Source organism: Pleurodeles waltl, chromosome 7, assembly GCF_031143425.1.
Source record: "Pleurodeles waltl isolate 20211129_DDA chromosome 7, aPleWal1.hap1.20221129, whole genome shotgun sequence".
Classification (NCBI taxonomy): Eukaryota; Metazoa; Chordata; class Amphibia; order Caudata; family Salamandridae; genus Pleurodeles; species Pleurodeles waltl.
The window spans coordinates 223,133,892-223,150,808 of record NC_090446.1 but is presented as its reverse complement, the minus strand read 5'-3'; the positions used below and the strand labels follow the sequence as shown (position 1 = coordinate 223,150,808).

The 16,917-nt window shown below is 40.2% G+C and overlaps 1 long non-coding RNA gene across 1 annotated transcript in view; it reads right to left on the bottom strand.

The window, feature by feature from the left end:
• Positions 1 to 335: 335 nt before the first annotated feature.
• The window catches only part of LOC138247238 (uncharacterized), a 60,709-nt gene continuing 44,127 nt past the window's right edge, over positions 336 to 16,917 (bottom strand). Inside the window, exon 5 of the long non-coding RNA XR_011194379.1 lies at positions 336 to 1,306. This is a non-coding gene — a long non-coding RNA (uncharacterized lncRNA). The remainder of the gene's footprint in view (positions 1,307 to 16,917) is intronic.

The following is a 16,917-nucleotide window of genomic DNA, read 5'->3' as shown; positions in this document are numbered from 1 at the left end:
GAGATTTTTCTGCTTGTTATATAGACAGACATTAACCATTTGGATCCCTTCATTCATCTTTTAGATGCAGTAGGAGCTCTAAGGATCTATTTCAATAGATCGTCTTGCTAGCACGCCCGGTCCTTATTGAGTAAACTTCCAAGGGGATGTGTATAGGTCGATGAACCTTTTGAATCGCATGGAGCATCCTAGTCATGCAGTGATCACTGAACCAATAATCAACAACAATAATTCAATATTAAACACTTAAGAAACCAAAAAGAAAACCATATTAATCAGAAATAACCATCACTCATTGAAAAGGTTAAGAAGTTTTATTCCCTATTGATTACAATTCTAAGTCATCAGTTAGTTCAAGTTTAGTCATTCTGATTCTATAATAATTCATCAGTTAGAAGACACTATCTTTTGGAAGCCAAAAAAAAACATATGCGATCAAACAACAACATAAGCTATGGATATCAGCATTAAAAATATAATTCAGCAATTCAATTTGTCAGTCATTTGTCACTGTCAACGTCTCCCCTGTCAGCCTACCTAACCAAGATTAGCATCAGCATGGGGGTCTTCATGCTAAAACAATTTAGAGAAAAACATCAATTTGGAAAAATCTACCTAAGAGAGAATTTCTATAAAAACAGCGCAGTTGGTACCTAGAAGAAAAGGCACAAAATTAGTCAGTCACATTTTCATAGCTACTTATCCAGGATGGATCAGCAACAAGTCAGTCTTCGTCCCCAGGTCATCAGTGGTCAGGTACATATCAGGCTCACAGAGTATAAGCCCAATTATCAGCACCTCAGACAGCGTCTCCTAACGTCATCAACTTTCTCTTCTCAGTTCTGATGTCACACCCCTAGTCATGACTTTTTATTAGGTTCTCCCAGTCCATCCCACTAATTGCTAATTGGTCAGTCCATCGGAAGTTATGACTCTAACCTATAGTTTTTGTTTACCAAATCTCTAATTTTGCATATACTTTACGTCCCATAAAACTGATTGGTTCTTCTTGCGATGAGAACATCATCCAGCCCTTCAGGTAACTAAATTGTTTCATACAAGTCTTTAGTCAGTGCCTCTATTGTTCAAGTCCTGGGAAAGGACATTTAGCCTACACTACACATAATTGTATCAAATTGTCTTCATCACCTCCTGTCCGTTGGTACATTGCAGAATGTTCCAGCTAAACCATCTGAACTCTGAACAGTTCAAGGTTTCTCCTTCCAGTTACCAGTCCTCGCAACGCTTTTCGAAGTCTCCACGTTATGAGCAAGCAAGGCCCAGCGAAACCAGGCCTTTAGTCCGGCTAATTTAAGAATGTGAATTAACATAAAACATAGGTTATACATTCAGTTATGATATATTAATACGTTTTGTTATTCTTTTTTCATTATTTTGCATCTGTTAATACACATGGTGACCATTCTCCGAGAGCACATTTTCGATTATACACATTATTTTCTAATATTAATATATCTATGCATTTTTCTCATTAATAAACACACATTAATCATCTGGGTAAATAGTATTATTTGTTCAAAAGTGTTTATTTCAGCTACCTGTGTCTGTTTTACTGTGGATTCTCTGTGTTTCAGGCAGCCTGGCCTCTTTTAAAGTGGTGTTTTTTTTTAATTCATTTTTGCCGTGACTGTGTGAATTGCCTTGCTAGTTTGTGGCACATCGCCACCCCCCTTTTTTTTCTTCAAAGTAAAAAGGCTACATACATCTTGCAGAGTGTGTTTTTAGGAGACTGTTTTAATCTGTTTCTATGATTTAAATTGTGCTTAAAAACTGTCTGCCCCCTGTTTTTTTGCCTTTAAAAAAGCCCGATTTCAGAGTGCGCGCCCAGCAGTATTCCAGGGTTTGTCTCCTAAACAATCTCTCCCTTACCTGGAAAGTAGACTCTGCTAGCTTAGAAGTGTGGATTCAGCCTGTCTGTATCCAAGGAGATTCTGAATAGAGCAACAGTTGCCTTTCCCCCTGACCACAGGGACTGGACTTAGCTGATTGGTTCCCCGAGTCCCTGCTGCACCTGAGACCCGCCCCCCCACACCTGCTCTGGCCCCTTAAGTTTGTGGAGGGAAGCCCAAGGCAGCCACCTCCATTTTGTGAGCCTCTGTATCTCCTCTGTGTCCTGATACAGCCCAGTGTTTCAAGGACTGCAAAAAGACCTAGGTAAGGAGCCCTGAGATTTTTCTGGGTAAATAGTATTATTTGTTGAAAAGTGTTTATTTCAGCTACCTGTGTCTGTTTTACTGTGGGCTCTCTGTTTTTCAGGCAGCCTGGTCTCTTTTAAAGTGGTGTTTTTTTTAATTCGTTTTTGCCGTGACTGTGTGAATTGCCTTGCTAGTTTGTGGCACATAAACCCCCCTTTTTCTTCAAAGTAAAAAGGCTACATACATCTTGCAGAGTGTGTCTTTAGGAGACTGTTTTAATCTGTTTCTGTGATTTAAATTGTGCTTAAAAACTGTCTGGCCCCCTGATTTTTTACCTTTAAAAAAGCCTGATTTCAGAGTGCGCGCCCAGCAGTATTCCAGGGTTTGTTTCTTAAACAATCTATCCCTTACCTGGAAAGTAGACTCTACTAGCTTGGAAGTGTGGATGCAGCCTGTCTGTATCCAAGGAGATTCTGAATAGAGCAGTATGAAAAAAGAAGAGGACCAGGGCACTCAAAGTCTGTATAATAAATATGTAATCCAAGTAGAGTTTCAAAAGGTACTTTTAATCCAAGATCAGAAAACAGCCAACACGTGTTTCGTCCTTGCGGACTTTTTCAAGGCTGAAACATAAACAAATAGCAATGCTTGTCTATATAGTTATTCACATAAAAATAAAAGAAAAGGATAAAAACAAGAAAATAAGTGATACACGTGTGAAGATTCCACAAATGGATGCAAATTTTAGCATGAGGGATAAAGCTCTTCAGTGTATATAGATATTTAGATATATGAGATACCCCATAGTTGGACCAAGCAGGAAAATTACACATGCTATTTAATATAGAATAAGGTGATCGTAAGTAGAAAGAGAAAAAAAAGAATTTATTTATTTAATATATGTTCTTTCAAGTGTAGGTGAGAGTGGTTTTCTCTATCCAGTAAAGAAGTATGTAAAGGAAACCTTTTTCCTCTAGTTGTTAATAAACCCTAAAAGAGTACATGCATGGAAAACATTGTGTGTGACAGACCATATTAGTGAGGCAAGCATGAAGAAAGTTAATAGTTAGAGAGATCACTATTACCTCATAGGTTCAAGTATGGAAAAAGACTAGTTTCAGTAGGGCTTCTTGTGCCCCAACAGTACATTTTCGAATCTGGGGGAGAGAGGCAATGTAAAGCGTTTGTGATATTGTAAGGTTAAGGACTGAAATAGGTCAGATAAAATAGCGAGGTAGGAGGGAAAGGAAAAAAGGTCTAACTACCCACTATATAGGATCAGTTCTTGCCATATAGTATGGCTTGCATTACTTTTATTATACTTTATGGCTTGTCATATATATGAAGACAGGTCATATGGTGTGTCCGTACACCAGATGGTGATATCATGGGGTCCCTAAGGGCCCAGTCTGCAAAAAATAGAAAATATATATGTATAAGCGAACCAGTAAAAGAACAAACAGCTGTAAGGTAAAAAGACCGAGCACAGGTGAGGATATCTATTAAATGCGGTACAGCACACACTATTATAGATACTGGAATACCTGAATAGTTATAAGCCTTTGTAGAAATAGGTGTGTGTCTCTAGCTAGCATTAAGCAGCTATGCTTGTATTGTCAGAGAAAGCTGAATCCAAGTCCCCGTTTAAGGAGGATAAAGAGAGACAAAAACATAGCGAGTTTACCCCCTTGGGGGTTAACGTAAGTTTAACTCAAAAAGTTCAAAAAGTGCAAGTGCCCTAGGGCAGCTAGTAAAGTAACATACCTTATTTCTGTAAAGCACCGTACGTTTGGTAGCGTCGGTGTGAAGAGTAGAGAGGGGAAGCGCGTGATAACGCTTCCGTGCCGTCCATAAGGTGTTACAGAAATAAGGTATGTTACTTTACTAGCTGCCCTAGGGCACTTGCACTTTTTGAACTTTTTGAGTTAAACTTACGTTAACCCCCAAGGGGGTAAACTCGCTATGTTTTTGTCTCTCTTTATCCTCCTTAAACGGGGACTTGGATTCAGCTTTCTCTGACAATACAAGCATAGCTGCTTAATGCTAGCTAGAGACACACACCTATTTCTACAAAGGCTTATAACTATTCAGGTATTCCAGTATCTATAATAGTGTGTGCTGTACCGCATTTAATAGATATCCTCACCTGTGCTCGGTCTTTTTACCTTACAGCTGTTTGTTCTTTTACTGGTTCGCTTATACATATATATTTTCTATTTTTTGCAGACTGGGCCCTTAGGGACCCCATGATATCACCATCTGGTGTACGGACACACCATATGACCTGTCTTCATATATATGACAAGCCATAAAGTATAATAAAAGTAATGCAAGCCATACTATATGGCAAGAACTGATCCTATATAGTGGGTAGGTAGACCTTTTTTCCTTTCCCTCCTACCTCGCTATTTTATCTGACCTATTTCAGTCCTTAACCTTACAATATCACAAACGCTTTACATTGCCTCTCTCCCCCAGATTCGAAAATGTACTGTTGGGGCACAAGAAGCCCTACTGAAACTAGTCTTTTTCCATACTTGAACCTATGAGGTAATAGTGATCTCTCTAACTATTAACTTTCTTCATGCTTGCCTCACTAATATGGTCTGTCACACACGATGTTTTCCATGCATGTACTCTTTTAGGGTTTATTAACAACTAGAGGAAAAAGGTTTCCTTTACATACTTCTTTACTGGATAGAGAAAACCACTCTCACCTACACTTGAAAGAACATATATTAAATAAATAAATTCTTTTTTTTCTCTTTCTACTTACGATCACCTTATTCTATATTAAATAGCATGTGTCATTTTCCTGCTTGGTCCAACTATGGGGTATCTCATATATCTAAATATCTATATACACTGAAGAGCTTTATCCCTCATGCTAAAATTTGCATCCATTTGTGGAATCTTCACACGTGTATCACTTATTTTCTTGTTTTTATCCTTTTCTTTTATTTTTATGTGAATAACTATATAGACAAGCATTGCTATTTGTTTATGTTTCAGCCTTGAAAAAGTCCGCAAGGACGAAACACGTGTTGGCTGTTTTCTGATCTTGGATTAAAAGTACCTTTTGAAACTCTACTTGGATTACATATTTATTATACAGACTTTGAGTGCCCTGGTCCTCTTCTTTTTTCATTTTGTACCTAACAGCACAGGAAATAGGTGGTCCCTATTGGGTTCCGTGTGTTATTCTGTGTATCTGTGAAACCCGTGGTGGTTGGGTTTTCTTGACCAGGTTGGCACCATGCCCTAAACATACGCTGTACGACTTCGAACTTGATTGGATTTAGATGTGCGACAAGAGCATTAACCACTTTCTTTTTTTTTAAAAACGTTTACTAATCGCAAATTGATGCTGTACGCACTCTGCCTTTCTCTAAATCTTTTTGTAACAATATTGACACTAGTTATCTGTACCTTATATGACAGCACGTTTTACATAATTGTTTAAACTGACATTTTCTAACATCGTCTAGCATATTTAAAATGGATAAATTTGATGATAATAGAGATACCCTGCTAAAAGAACTATTCCAGAATAATTCCCAAGCCAATGTATCCTGCACATCCACCACAACACACGAAGGTCTTAGAACCAAATTTATTAAATTGGAACGACTTAGAAAACAGGAACTCTCACGTTGGTGGGATTATACAATCTTACAGAAATATATGGAAAATCAACAGACCCCTAGGGGTCTGAGGGTCATTCTATTCCCGTCATTTGACGATCTTAGCCCAGAATTACTCAAAGAATGGGAACAACTACTAATTGCTTCATCATACGGAATGATGGACATACTTATTCGCGATGCCAAAGCAAAAAGGGACAAACTCCTACAGGATATCGAACTGTTAGAAAAGGAGATTGACAGCATAGACTCACCTGACACTAAGAAAAAAAACTTTAACATCCTTAGAGATGTCTTACAAAAACACCAACTATATATTAAGGACAAGAAACTGCGTAAACTCAGGAGAGATGACAGTGACTACAAAAATGGAAGGGTTTTTACGTTTGCACGTAAATATGATAATACAAAATCTGACACACATAAGGAATCAGCTGGCATTCTTAAAAATCTTCCTCTGTCCAACCCTACGACAAGCGACACAGATGCTTCTAGCATATCCAGTGGGATGAGTGAGGATATGAGGGACAAAACACCATTACCCACCTCCACACATAGGTCACCTTTTTTATTGGAGTTAGAAAGGTTCCGGAGGGGTCAAAAACAACCTCAGAAGAGAGACGCGGGCACCGCAAGACCACCAGACGAGGGAAACACAAACACAAACAGTCGAGTAGAGGGGGTAGCCACGCGCTCCAGCACTCGCAATGTCCAACATTGATGGACGATGGTACATCAGGTGTTGATACTCCCGACTCCATTGGCATTGTTAACCTATCCTCCAAAATTCTTAACCAAGAACAAACTAACATCTTGAAAAAAGGCTTGGGATTTGTACCGACCATTCTTCCAGACTTCACGCAACTTCATATCAGCCTTTTTAACTTCATTCGTAAATGTAAACTATACAAATTTTTTAATGACTCGAATACCCCTGTCCGCCCACTCATCACGGGTCACCACACCCCTAGTACTATGACTATTAAAGACGTCAAAGATATACAAACGTTGCTATCAATAGAACATACGGATGGCCCCTTACCATCACTTGCTGAGATCCTTACGGATCTCAACATAGACCCTAACATCAGAAGCTTCAGCGGTCTAAAGACCACGTCCAAATTTACACCTGTGATTCCCAGGGATTATGCAATTGACTCTTTCTACAGAAAGATCACTAGTGATCTTTATCACATGGAAGAACAATATGCTTTGGGACATAAATCCATCCCTTCACACAACATTACTCTAGCTGAAAAAAGAGCCATCTATTCCCTATCTAGTTGCAATGACATAGTCATCAAAGAAGCAGATAAGGGTGGGAACATCGTTATTATGGACAGGAAAGACTATATATCCGAAGTAGATCGTCAACTATCGGACTGCACAGCGTACCACAAGCTCACCTCTAATCCTATGTCAAATGTGAATAGATGCATCCTACAGAAGTTACAAACATTCCTGAACCTTGACTTAATCTCGGATATGGAGTTCAGATATCTTTATAACTACACACCCACCATACCTTGCATGTATGTTCTACCCAAGATACACAAAAAGGGTAATTTTCCCCCTGGCAGACCTATCATCTCTGGTATTGGCTCCCCAACGGAAAAACTGTCGGAGTACATTGATATCTTTTTACAGCCCTTTGTCCAAAACCTACCCTCTTATATCAGGGATACTAAAGATCTATTATGCAAAATTGCGGACTATGAGTGGACGGAAGGCCACTTTTTGGCCACATTAGATGTTACTTCTTTGTACACTAGCATCCCTAGATCGGAAGGTCTCATGGCCATACAACATTTTCTAGACACCAGGGATGCCTCCCTACTTGACCACTCCAATATGCTTATTGACCTTATACAAATGGTCCTAGACAATAACATCTTTATGCATAATGGTCTATGGTATCGCCAGATACAAGGAGTGGCGATGGGGGCCAAATTTGCCCCATCATACGCTAACCTATATATGGGGTATCTAGAGAAAACACATGTGTGGCGTGCCTGTCCATCATTTTTGACGCAACACATTTTATATTGGGGCAGATACATAGACGATATCCTAGTCTTCTGGTCAGGTGATGTAGCTACTTTTATTCACTTCACAGAACATTTAAATAACAACAGGTATAACATCAAATTTACTCATGAAGTTAGTTCTTCCTCAATAAATTTCCTGGATCTCACCATTTATATCAAGCAGGGCAAAATCTGTACTAAACTTTTCAGAAAACCGACAGCCTGTAATGCAGTACTTCATGCTACGAGCTCACATCCCAAACCCCAAATTGATGCCATTCCATATGGAGAAAGTACCAGAATACGCCGTAACTGTAGTGAAGACCTAGTCTTTAAAGAAGAACTATTCAACATGGAACTTCGGTTCAGACACAGAGGCTACCACCCTCAGATCATAAAAAAGGCATGCAATAAGATCTTGAAAACTAAACGTTCTGACCTACTTATGAATTCAAAAAAGAAGGATCCACATGAACGTATTTCTCTTGTCATAAGACACAGTGCACTTAGCTCCCGAATATTTAAAACTGTACGTAAACACTGGTCACTGCTCTTAACGGACGATGTGCTCAAAAAAGGCCTCACCATGAAACCTAGCATAATCTATAAGAGGGGTACTACCCTACGGGACCAGCTATGCCACAGTTTTCTGCCCCCAGTCAACAACGGTACTTGGTTACCCAAACCGCCACCAGGCACCTATAAGTGTGGTCACTGTAGTATCTGTGGCTACATTAAAGACAAGACACTGGGATTCCAATATAACACCCAGGTCGAACATAAAATCAAACATTTTATTAATTGCAACACGAGCTACGTTGTGTATTGCATTGTGTGCCTATGTGGACTCATCTATGTAGGTAGCACCATCCGCCCCTTGAAGGAGAGGATCCAAGAACATTTGAGAGCCATCCGAACACACAATGCCAACTATCCATTTGCGTCTCATTACAATGAGCAACATGGACAAAGGGAAGTCCTGGACATTACCATACATGGAATAGATTCCTTAAGCAAAATGCCCCGTGGGGGCAACCGTACCCTGGCTCTGAGACGCTTAGAAAGCAGATGGATAATTAAATTACGGGCTGTCGAACAGGGCTTGAATATTCACAAAGATCTCCATGTATTTCTGTAAACTACCGCAACCTGAACTCACAGCTCTGTGTTATTTGACTCCATTGGTGGGACAAAAAAACTTTTGGATGAATGTTTTCTTTGAGGTTGAGTTTCCAGTAAATATCTGTTCTCTTCATATTGTCTCTTCATACTAGATCATTTTAAATGTTTTCTTGTATCATTGATGTACCTTGTGATTCATCTTGGGTACCATAGCATGTTTCTATTCGGTTCACAATATGGAACCCCCCATCATCTTCGAACATGGTATTAAGCCTATTACTACTAAGATTTGTACTTTATATCAACGGCTTTGATGCTTTGCCTTCATTTGTACATGTGAAATGTATTGACTGTAACCTTCTCCGTTCTGTACTAAGATAATGAATCCATCGAGTGTACTGTATTCGTTTATATATGAGCATTGTAAACATGCTGAGAGCTATTATCTTATTTCTATGCTTATCTCTATAATGCAAAAGGAAAGAGAAAAGTCTGTTTTTTATGGTCCATCTAAATTATTATAGCTGTTTTGGGATTTAGACTATTTTGGAGGACACATAATCACATGGTTTTGTGTAATATGTCACTGCTCCCCCACCATCTGTAGATTCGTGACTGCTTTCCAAACATATGGGACTTATCTTCCTTAACACCAGTTTGATAATGGTAGTACCACGTAAGCATGTTTGTTTTTGGGAACACTGTTCCTTTTTTTTTTTTTTTTTTTTTGCCTCTGTTCACCCTTCACAACACTATTAAGTCACGATATTTCTCTCCTATCTCTCCGTGTGTTTTCAATCTTTTAATACTGCCTTAGTCCCTAATTTGAGACATGTCCCATTTAAACCTCTTCAAATGGGTTTTTTCAGTATATTCAGACAGTTTCTTATCTGCCTAGCGCACTACCAATATGGCGTCCGCCGATGCCCGTTTACAGCCAGGGCACGTTCAGGTGCCCTATTCATGTTTGGCCATAGTCCTCTCTCTATCTTCAGAGTGCGCGCATATAGACGCCGACACTCGGAGAGACGAACACCTTATGGACGGCACGGAAGCGTTATCACGCGCTTCCCCTCTCTACTCTTCACACCGACGCTACCAAACGTACGGTGCTTTACAGAAATAAGGTATGTTACTTTACTAGCTGCCCTAGGGCACTTGCACTTTTTGAACTTTTTGAGTTAAACTTACGTTAACCCCCAAGGGGGTAAACTCGCTATGTTTTTGTCTCTCTTTATCCTCCTTAAACGGGGACTTGGATTCAGCTTTCTCTGACAATACAAGCATAGCTGCTTAATGCTAGCTAGAGACACACACCTATTTCTACAAAGGCTTATAACTATTCAGGTATTCCAGTATCTATAATAGTGTGTGCTGTACCGCATTTAATAGATATCCTCACCTGTGCTCGGTCTTTTTACCTTACAGCTGTTTGTTCTTTTACTGGTTCGCTTATACATATATATTTTCTATTTTTTGCAGACTGGGCCCTTAGGGACCCCATGATATCACCATCTGGTGTACGGACACACCATATGACCTGTCTTCATATATATGACAAGCCATAAAGTATAATAAAAGTAATGCAAGCCATACTATATGGCAAGAACTGATCCTATATAGTGGGTAGGTAGACCTTTTTTCCTTTCCCTCCTACCTCGCTATTTTATCTGACCTATTTCAGTCCTTAACCTTACAATATCACAAACGCTTTACATTGCCTCTCTCCCCCAGATTCGAAAATGTACTGTTGGGGCACAAGAAGCCCTACTGAAACTAGTCTTTTTCCATACTTGAACCTATGAGGTAATAGTGATCTCTCTAACTATTAACTTTCTTCATGCTTGCCTCACTAATATGGTCTGTCACACACGATATTTTCCATGCATGTACTCTTTTAGGGTTTATTAACAACTAGAGGAAAAAGGTTTCCTTTACATACTTCTTTACTGGATAGAGAAAACCACTCTCACCTACACTTGAAAGAACATATATTAAATAAATAAATTCTTTTTTTTCTCTTTCTACTTACGATCACCTTATTCTATATTAAATAGCATGTGTCATTTTCCTGCTTGGTCCAACTATGGGGTATCTCATATATCTAAATATCTATATACACTGAAGAGCTTTATCCCTCATGCTAAAATTTGCATCCATTTGTGGAATCTTCACACGTGTATCACTTATTTTCTTGTTTTTATCCTTTTCTTTTATTTTTATGTGAATAACTATATAGACAAGCATTGCTATTTGTTTATGTTTCAGCCTTGAAAAAGTCCGCAAGGACGAAACACGTGTTGGCTGTTTTCTGATCTTGGATTAAAAGTACCTTTTGAAACTCTACTTGGATTACATATTTATTATACAGACTTTGAGTGCCCTGGTCCTCTTCTTTTTTCATTTTGTACCTAACAGCACAGGAAATAGGTGGTCCCTATTGGGTTCCGTGTGTTATTCTGTGTATCTGTGAAACCCGTGGTGGTTGGGTTTTCTTGACCAGGTTGGCACCATGCCCTAAACATACGCTGTACGACTTCGAACTTGATTGGATTTAGATGTGCGACAAGAGCATTAACCACTTTCTTTTTTTTTTAAAACGTTTACTAATCTGAATAGAGCAGTAGTTGCCTTTCCCCCTGACCACAGGGACTGGACTTCAGTTAACTTGCTCCTTATATAAGTTCCTATTGGTTGTTGCATATGTTGTTGTGATAGGTAGTTGGGAGATGGTCTTTCCATTGGTTGCTGGCTCCAGGGCTGGGGTGATGATTGGTGGATAGGGCTGAGAATCTGATTGGCTGTTGGTTCTAGGGCTGATAATCTGATTGGCTGTTGGTTCTAGGGCTGTGATTGGTGGATAGGGCTGAGAATCTGATTGGCTGTTGGTTCTAGGGCTGTGATTGGTGGATAGGGCTGAGATTCTGATTTGCTGTTGGTTCTAGGGCTGTGATTGGTGGATAGGGCTGAGATTATGGTTGGCTGTTGGTTCTAGGGCTGTGATTGGTGGATAGGGCTGAGATTCTGATTGGCTGTTGGTTCTAGGGCTATGATTGGTTGATAGGGCTGGGATTCTGACTGGTTGCTGGTTTTAGGGCTGGGGCTGTGATTGGTGGTCAGGAATAGGGCTATGATTGGTGATTAGGGCTGGGTCTCCCATTAGTTGTTTGAATCAGGGCTAGAAATTGGATTGGCTAGGGTTAGGACCAGCTTCTTATTGGCTAGTAGGGCTATATAAGCCTAGGACTTAGGGTGTCTCAGCCCGGGCGTTGAGGCAAAGGGCAGAGAGGACAAGGGCAGCTGCCTGTTTGGGCCTGTTCGGGACAGGTAGGGACTAGGGCCTAGGGCCAGAAATGCTGTCCAATTCTCAGTGGACCAGGAATGGTTCCAGCCCCTACACATCCCTCAACATGAGAACACATATTCTACAAAGGCATTCAACTCATGCATCACAAACTGCCCACAGACAGATTGTATTGTCCCATCACCCAACACAATACCCTTTATACAACACATATACACATATCCCCCACAACTACAACAGTCAAACACCTGCATTCTCACCGCTCCACACAGACCACCTGTCATCATAACAATGCCCAAACCAAGCCTTCAAACACACATCTACAAACACTCTTTCCCTCTCTTCACCAATTACACACAACCATACAATCCCCACACTTCACTCCACCACACATATTACCTCTTCCAGTCATCGCAACTAACACTAACTCCCCTGCACACATCCATCGCCTCTTGCGCACCTTGTACATTCATCTCCAAAACACATCAACACCCCATCTAACACTCTAATTCCACTCACCAGCACTAACTCACATACAAATCCCTCACCAAAAACAACTACACCAATATCCCCTCTCACTATTCCACAAAAACAATACAGACCACAAACATCAGCACATCAAATCAACACAAACTTACATTGCACTTATCTTCATACACACTCCCACCCTCAAGACTACACAAAGAATACAAATTCCATCCTATCTACACCCCTACTTTCTCACTCTTCACAAACACAAACCACAAGCACCCCAACCCAGCAACTTTCATTCACTCGCCTCTCCTCCATTGCACAATTTAGAGCCTTACATCATGATCCACATGCTCCTCCACCACCCCTAACCCATACTCCATCCACACTAAACAAACGCAAACAAAATAAAAAACATGCAACTCATAGCAACCTCGCATCCCCTTGTCTATTACATAATAAGACTACCCTACAAAAAACAGTACACTCCTCATGGCTCGCTCAGCCACCAAGTCCACCACCCACACACACAGACCCAACAAAATGCCTCCTTAACCTGCTGGAAGAGGAACACTATATTGAAAAGCAAGACTTTTGTGAGCCTCAAACAGTTATCACAACTAGCAACACTCCTGCTTCGAGCTCACATTATACTACTTACCATTCTCCTAAACAAAACAACACTACCACTAACACACCTTTTCTAAACTGCCAGCTCATAAATGCTTGATCACTCTTAAAAACAAGCACCACATCTACAACCTGCTCACAGACACACAACCTGACTTACTATTCATAACGGAATCCTGGTTGGGAGATGACATGGCCCCAGTGTTGCACGAAGCCCTTCCTCCAGGCTATCAAACCATCACACAAAACCATATAGGCAAGAGAGGAGGTGGACTAGCTAATATATTCAAACAGGCATTGAACCTCAGTAAAACAGACAACATCTCCTTACAAGGTTGTGAAGCCCTCCTTACCAGATGCCACCCTACTCCAACTTCCTCCTGTAACTTTCTCCTCCTTTACAGACCTCCACCTAACAACACCACATTCCCAGATGCTTTTATAGATACAGTCTCAAACCTTATTACACTATACTCCAACCTATGCATTCTTGGGGATCTAAACATTTGGTTTGACAAACCCAATATGCCCCATCCAAAAGCTATCACCACTGGCCTAGTCGCATTGAACCTACATCAGATTGTACACAATCCCACACACATCGCTGGTCATATCCTAGATGTCATTTTTGCTAAGCCTGAACTAGTTACTATTCATAGCATCAGGCCAATCACTTGGTCAGACCACCATTTGATAACTTTCCGACATACAACTCCACAAATCAACACACCCCACAACTACTTATATACATACACCTTTCGACCATGGAGCAAACTCAATTTGGATGACTTAGAAACACAACTAACAGCCAACACAGATCTAGATACAATTAATTCTGTGCCAAAACTTTATGAGTGCCTACAGGAAGCTTTTGATATCCTAATACCACTCAGAAAAACTAAACACAACAAAAGAAAAACAACACCTTGGAGAAACACAGAACTTAAAAAGATAAAGCAACAAATCAGAAAGTTGCAGCAGACCTGGCTCAAAACAAACAACAGTCAAGACAAACTGCAGCTACACAAACTTAACAGGGTATACAAATCATCAATCAAAAAAGCTAAAAAAAAGGTACTACTCAGACAGAATTCAAAATGCTCAATCTACAACCAAGGAATTTTATAAAATTCTCAATGAATTTCGAAAACCCACATGCATGGAAGGAAGTCATCCCACTACTCAAGATTTCACAAACGAATTGGCAACTCACTACACAACCAAAGCAGACACATTGGACTCCTATTTAAAACAGAAGAAAAACATCAGCACCAACCCCTTTCCTAAAATACCCTCCAAAAATAAACCAATCCAACCTCTACAGTCCTTCAAACAAATATCCCAGGGTGAATTTATGGATTTGGTCAAAGCAAGCAGACCTTCCGGTTGCCCTTCGGACCCTTGCCCACCACAAATCTTCAAGAACATTTTTCTATCTACTTCTGCTGCCACACCTGTAAGAAGAATGATCAACAACTCCTTAACTTCAGGAACTTTTCCTGTAGACCTGAAAAAGGCATACATACGACCTTTATTAAAGAAAACAAACCTAGACCCGCAAGACCCCAACAACTACAGACCAATCACAAATGAACCTTTCCTGGGCAAATAAATAGAAAGAGCAGCATTCGCCCAGATGTCACAATTCATTGAAGACAATTCTATACTTTCAGACTTCCAAACTGGACTCCGGCCAGGAAGAAGCACTGAATCGGCACTCATAGCAATCTGGGATGATCTTAAAAACACAGTTGACTGAAATGGAGTTGCTGCACTACTTCTCTTGGACCTCTCGGCTGCCTTTGGTACGGTTGACCATGACACCCTAATTCAAAGACTCCACGAAGCCGGCATACAAGGGATTGCTCTCGACTGGATTACTTTCTATCTTCAAAAAAGATCTAATATCATCCACCTGCCCCCTTCTCGTCCGAACCCTACCTCACAAAAGCAGGGGTCCCCCAAGGATCAATCATCTCACCTTTGCTTTTCAACATCTACATGATGTCTTTACCAGAACTGATCAATGATTTCCATCTCACATGCTACAACTATGCAGATGACACACAAATACTACTTAAATTAGAATGCCCCAAAAACATTGAAAAGTCACAAATCTTCAGTTGCCTCAGAACCGTTGATCAGTGGATGACCTGGAGCCATCTCAAACTAAATACCTCCAAAACAGAAATACTCATATGTGGTGACTGGAAAAAATATGACCCTCTGTGCATCTGGCCTGACGATCTCGGACCACCTCCTCAATTATCCAAGGAAGTTAAAAACCTAGGAATCACCATGGATTCCAAGTTAACTATGAATGCCCAAGTTGACAAATTAGCACGAACAAGCTTCATCACCTTGAAGACTTTACGACGCATCTTCCCCCACCTCGGATTTCCACACAAGGTGCAAGCTACTATCTCGCTTGTACTATCCAAACTGGATTATGCCAATGGCCTCTACCATGGATCATCTTGATCTATTATGAAAAAACTACAACATATCCAGAATTCGGCAGCCAGGCTACTATTACATGTAAAGCCGCAAGCCCACATCTTCCCTGCCTTGAGAGCACTACACTGGTTACCCGTTGCCAGAAGATGCACTTTCAAGCTGCTTTGTATCACCCACAAAGCTATACATGGAACAGGACCGCTTTTTATCAGTAACAAAATAACCAAATACATCCAACAAAGGAACCTCCGCTCAAGATGGGCACCCCGCCTTAGAACACCACCATACAAGAAAAAGACTATAGGTGGTACATCCTTCTCCGTTCAAGCAGCCAAACTATGGAATTCATTACCCTCAACTATAAGAGCCACAGATAACTTTCTTGTCTTCAGAAAACTACTCAAGAGTTGTCTCTTTCCTTCATAACCACCATATTCAAACAACTATGGACTGTATATGCCTATGTTGATAAATATTTTTTCAGATTATGTGTATATTTCTAGTTATGTATAGTTCTTTAGAAAATATGTATTGCTTCTATGTCATAGCAATAAAATACACACACACTTGTTAAACCTGTTTGACTAAGTATATTTTACCCATGGTTCTAATTATGTATTGTATGTGCATCTGTGTGTGTATTCATGTGTGTTTGTATGTGTGTGTGTATGTATGTATATATATATATATATATATATATATATATATATATATATATATGTATGTATGTGTATATGTTGTTTCTGTGCTTTTATCACACTTATCTACCCATCATCATACGTCATGTCTCTATCAAACTATCCTCCATTCTCACTCTGACTCATCCCAAATCCTTTCTATTACTTTCATCTCCTAAATAACTCTGCCTAAGCTCTTCCCTCCGCTCCCACATCTAACTCACCAAACCTCACTCTACTACCGTGACCTCCCACACAACCCTACTAAATTCTCCTGCGTTTATCTCACCCTACTTCTATGCTCTCCCTAACCCTTCCACATACTCTTCCCTTCTCCATCCCCCTTTACTCATCCCAAGCCTTTGGGTTGAGTAAATTAAGGATATACTCCCAATTAATACTTCTGGATTTCTTTCCTCCTCCACCCCT